This window comes from Amphiura filiformis, chromosome 4 (assembly GCF_039555335.1).
Source record: "Amphiura filiformis chromosome 4, Afil_fr2py, whole genome shotgun sequence".
NCBI classification, from domain to species: domain Eukaryota; kingdom Metazoa; phylum Echinodermata; class Ophiuroidea; order Amphilepidida; family Amphiuridae; genus Amphiura; species Amphiura filiformis.
This window is the reverse complement of record NC_092631.1, coordinates 82,298,664-82,304,663: the sequence shown is the minus strand read 5'-3', so window position 1 is coordinate 82,304,663 and position 6,000 is coordinate 82,298,664.

Genomic DNA, 6,000 nt, shown 5'->3' with positions numbered 1-6,000 from the left:
TTAAGATATTGCATTTGGACCAAGTAAGTCGGTGATTTTATGTATTCCTTCATTTGTTCAATCTAGACCAATCATTCCATGTTTGTTATATTTTATTCCTGTGGGAACACAATAACTGGGACTCATTTTTGACTCCATGTTTGAGTTTCTCCAGAACAAGGACTTTTTGAGTTTTTTACACAAGAGGATTGTATTATGTTTTTCCCAATGTGTCTCCAAATCAAATATGAATGGTTTCAGTATCTGGCTGAAAGCACGTTTCAAATGTCATGTTCACATTCACCGCAAGCACCTTCACGATCGGCATGTTTTATTCAAAACACTAATTATCAATATGAAACTAAAGTAAATATTTATTAACCATGATGGCGGCTTACTATTTCTTATACCTCTGAAAGCAAATCTGTTCTGGCTCTCTGAATCTCGGGGCTGTTGATCGGAAGTTTATTCCAAAGACAGTTAACTCATGCGAATGCTTGAACAGCCTGATCTTCTGATATTTCGTTTATAAACCAGGGAAAATATTGTTAAGTTCACCTGAAATGTCGGTACCTCGCGCATTTAAATTTAAGCTTACGAGCTCAAATAACCTCTTTAACGAACGCGAGATTTTATATCTAATATTATTCTCTAATGTAAAAACGGAATCATGGAGATATTCCAGCTGAGTGTTCTCGGTTTTTTTTTTTCCAACGGGGTTAATTTTAACATTTCGGTCGATATTTGCATTAAGTACCGATGAACACTGTGAATGACACTTGCTTGTGGCATACAATGGGCAATGTTAGCGTATGTTCAAAACGTCATGAATTATTCATCTAGCATCACATTCAATGGAATCGTAACATGGTTTCTGTTACTATAAGATAAAGAGCTTCTGTCATATTGAAAAGTATTTGAAGTTTAACCATTAGCTCGTCTTGATTCAGGCATAAGACCGAATATTCTGCACCAATTTAGGTTTGAAATGTTATGTTCATCACAAGTACTTTGACGTTCGCAATTTCTCAGATTGATAGTTTTAGTAAATATCTTACCGTAGTGGTGACCAACTAAAACCATGTTCTGGCTTCTTGATCTTGCTATCGTTCATATTTGTTGGTAATTTATTACACAGAAATCATATTAAGGACGTCTATTCTGGACTAATTTCTTTCGAACACGACGCAGTTGGCCAACAGCGTAATACACATAAACCATTTCAATACCTTTTTAAATGTCATAAAATTTAAACATTTAGCGCAGTAAATAAGGATGAAGTTTTAAAATGTCACATAAACTGTACATGTGTTTATATTGTTTGGTAAAGCATGCCTGATACCACTATTTCTAAGACTTCATAAAATGTGGGTAACAGTTACTGTAAATGCGAATTCACAAAGCTATTCCAACGGGGTTTCTCGGTTTGTATTCCGACGGTTGCTATCTTTACGTTGTTTCGTATAGATTGTAAGTGCCAGTATTGAGTAAAAAGCGGTGAAAAACATCGATTGAGACACTTCCGCTAAGATACTAGAGGTAATGTTTACCAAGTTATTAAACATTTATGGGGCAATGTTCCACAAAACTAGATTTATATGGTGAAAGGGCATAGTCTAAGTACCTTTATGTTCTCATACAGAAAAAGAAACCACACATGTTCTTCTGAGATATAATGTCGTTATGAATTCGGACGTAGACGCAAAATCGCTGTTCTGAGTAAACGACGTTTGAAAATGTTGGTACCATTACATCGGTCCTTCTATAATTTTAGAACATGTATGATCAATCATTTGAAAGAAATGTATATCATGGAGGTGTATGTGCAGTATTGATTTAGAATACTTTTATGTTGTAAAACAATTGATATAGCCATGAAAACGGGTATTTACAGTTTTTCGGCTTTCTGACAAATCAAATCCAAAAGGTCCCCACTGCTTTGAATAATGTTGTATGTCGGTTCGAATGCGCATTCAAATAATTATTATAAACCATAACAATCATCACTAATTTTGGGGTTTTTTGTGCAATGAATTGTTAATTTCCTACGGATATGGCTGTAACTTGGTATATAAGTTATATAATAAGTTATTAATACTAATTTTGGTCTATTTTTTTCAGGATTTTGCAGTTTCTCGAAGGCGCACTCACATTAATACGTCAGCTGCACAATATTGGGAAATGTAAAAATGTTTGTATCAATTTTGGAATCATTGGATAAAGGAGTCCTATGGCTATACATTTGGTGTTAACTATAGAGGGACATTTGTGACCCATCACATCGAAACAGGCCACTTCGCGGCTAGCTTCATTGGCAGATAACAATGAAAGAAGATGGAAAAATATAAAGAAAATAAAAAGAATTCTGAGCTTGTTTTGCCTCATAAAACATTTTTATTGTATCTGATTTCAACAAGTAAGGTGTCATTTTAAAGCTAAAAAGCAGCAGTTTATCCTAGTGTTTAAATCTCCATTTTCATTTCTGCCGCGAGATGCTCTGTTTCGATGTGATGGGTCATATTTTATAGAAAGTCCGGGGTTCCAGCTGCACAGATATATACCTATTTTGTACAGCTAGTTAAGGCTATAATAATGTGACACGATTTGGTCCATGGGGCAAAAGATTAGATTAGATGAAATGACCAGCTTTGAAAGAAATAGTTTACACTTTCATTTCAGGGGCATTGGAGGAGTTCAAGTAATGAACAAAATGTTGTATTTTCATAAACCTTGATGGAAAGGATCAGCTATACACGTACAATGTAATGACCATTTCATGATTCATCCTCCTCGCCCCAAACTACGACTGGTAAGTAATTGCCTGCTGTATTTTATTCTTGTCTTCAAGGCGGACTCTATGCACTTGGTACTATAAATAAAACGAGAGTCTTGTATCATAACGTTTAAAAGCGCATAGGGTCATATTAAGCAAAGCAAAAGCGTACAGGGTCGTATTAGCAAACATACTAAACAATTACCAAGAAGTAGGTTACAAACGTTGTATGGAATCGATCTTATGGAATATACATACAAAAATAATGAAACGTCTTCTTACGTTTAAATATTAAAAAGGGTTATTCAGATGGGTAAATGCATTTTGCTGATCTAATATTCTTGTTTAAACAAATATGAAAATGTACATGAAGGCAGATGAGAGACAAAAATCGGGTTATTTGATTCTTAAAGTTCTTACCAGCACATTTTCGTGACAAGGTAAGGGGCTTTTAAATAAAAAAAATTTCAATCGTTTGCCAAAGGTTGATTTCCAATCTTTTTCCAGTTGCATTTTGACTGTAGTCGAGTTTTTGATATTCAATCGAAAGATATGAATTAAAAATCTTTTTAATCAATCAAAAGGAGTAATTCTCAATCTTTTAGGGATTGAAAAGGAACACATGTTTTCAGATGAATATCAATTTTAATTGCTTTTGCAATTGAAAAAAAGAAAGAAATTGAAAAGATCTAGACCTACTGTAAAAGTTTTGAAATCATTTCAGCCATATGCATTGCATGCCATTTTGATTGGACTGTGGAATCAGTCTACAAAAGGAGTACAGTCGATCCAAAAGTGGTTTTGTTTCAATATATTGAAATTTGAAGGAATTTTAATATGTCAAGGCATCAATGTTATTGCATTTTAGGTGCAATTATATACAATCCGTAATCCTTTCTTTTATCGTTGGCAGCAGAAACTACGGTAACGAACGGCATTCAGTCAAACATTTAACGCAATATAGACTCCATAGTTGACACATGTAGTTAAGTTAACATAAGCCGTAACCAGAGATGGATACCACACTAAGACTAGCGAATTTGTTAAGATATTGGATTTTGATCAGGTAAATCGGTGATTTTATGTATTCCTTCATTTGTTCAATCTAGACCAATCATTCAATGTTTGGTATATTTTATTCTTGTAGGAACACAATAACTGGGACTCATTTTTGACTCCATGTTTGAGTTTTTGAGTTTATTACACAGAGGATTGTATATATGTTTTTCCCAATGTGTCTCCAAATCAAATATGAATGATTTCAGTATCTGGCTGAAAGCACGTTTCAAATGTCATGTTCACATTCACCGCAAGCACCTTCACGCTCGGCATGTTTTATTCAAAACACTAATTATCAATATGAAACTTAAGTAAATATCTGTTCTGGCTCTCTGAATCTCGGGGCTGTTGATCGGTAGTTTATTCCAAAGTCAGTTAACTCATGCGAATGCTTGAACACCCTGATCTTCTGATATTTCGTTTATAAACCAGGAAAACATTGTTAAGTTCACCTGAAATGTCGGTACCTCGCGCATTTAAATTTAAGCATACGAGCTCAAATAACCTCTTTAACGAACGCGAGATTTTATATTTAATATTATTCTCTAATGTAAAAACGGAATCATGTAGATATTCCAGCTGAGTGTTCTCGGTTTTTTTTTTTTTCCAACGGGGTTAATTTTAACATTTCGGTCGATATTTGCATTAAGTACCGATGAACACTGTGAATATTGGGGAAAATGCCCCCCCCCCCCCTCTCCCCTTGTCCCTCTCCCCGTAGCGCCGACACTGATCATTGGTAAACTGTGCTTTACAAGTCCAGTTTACTCACGTTTTTGATGTTTTTTGTATCAATTGTTTTACAACATACCAGTTTTGTAAATCAATACTGCACATACACTCCTATGATATACTTTTCAAATGATTGATCATACGCTCGTACATGTTCTAAATCATAGAAGGACCGATGGAATGGTACCAACATTTTCAAACGTCGTTTACTCAGAAAGCGATTTTGTGTCTTCGTCGAAATGCAAATTATCTCAGAAGAACATGTGTGGTTTCTTTTTCTGTATAATGTGAGAAAATAAAGGTACTTACACTATGCCCTATAGTAGGTGTAAGTACCTTAATGTTCTCACATTATACAGAAAAAGAAACCACACATGTTCTTCTGAGATATAATGTCGTTATGAATTCGAACGAAGACGCAAAATCCCTGTTCTGAGTAAACGACCTTTAAAATGTTGGTACCATTCCATCGGTCCTTCTATAATTTTAGAACATGTATGAGCAATCATTTGAAATGTATATAATAAAAGTGTATGTGCAGTATTTATTACTATACTTTTATGTTGTAAAACAATTGATGTAACCATGAACACGGATATTTACAGTTTTTCGGCTTTCTGACAAATCAAATCCAAAAAGTCCCTACCGCTGTGAATAATGTTGTATGTCGATTCGAATGCGCATTCAAATATTTATTATCACACTCATCATTAATTTTTGGGTTTTTTTGTGCAAAAATTAGTTAATTTCCTAGGGATATGGACTGTAGCTTGGTAAAATAGGTTATATAATAAGTTATTAATAGTAATTTTTGTCTATTTTTCAGGATTTTCCAGTTTCTCGAAGGCGCACTTTGTATCAATTTTGGTATCATTGGATAAAGGATATAGCTATACATTTGGTATCAAATTTAGCAGTATAGGACATTTAATATAGAAAATCGGGGTTCCAGCTGCATAGATACATCTATTTTGTACAGCTTGAAGGCTATAATATATGTGGCACGATCTGGTCCATGAAGGAGGCAGTTGAAAATTAAATTGAGTTAATGTAATTATTACATTACATTACACATACAATAGGCTATCATTTACTGAAAACCCCAAAGGTCTATCATACTTGGTTGTAAAGTTATGAAGTTATTTTCTTCTGTATTTTATTTGCCGTAACTAGATTCAAGATTGATACCACACTAAGACAAGGGAATTTGTTAAGATATTGCATTTTGATCAGGTAAGTCGGTGATTTTATGTATTCCTTCATTTGTTCAATCTAGACCAATCATTCAATGTTTGGTATATTTTATTCTTGTGGGAACACAATAACTGGGACTCGTTTTGACTCATATTTGTACTTCTCCAGAACAAGGACTTTTTGAGTTTGCTAGACAAGAGGATTTTGTATTATGTCTTTCCCAATGTGTCTCCAAATCAAATATGTTTCAGTATCTGGCTTAA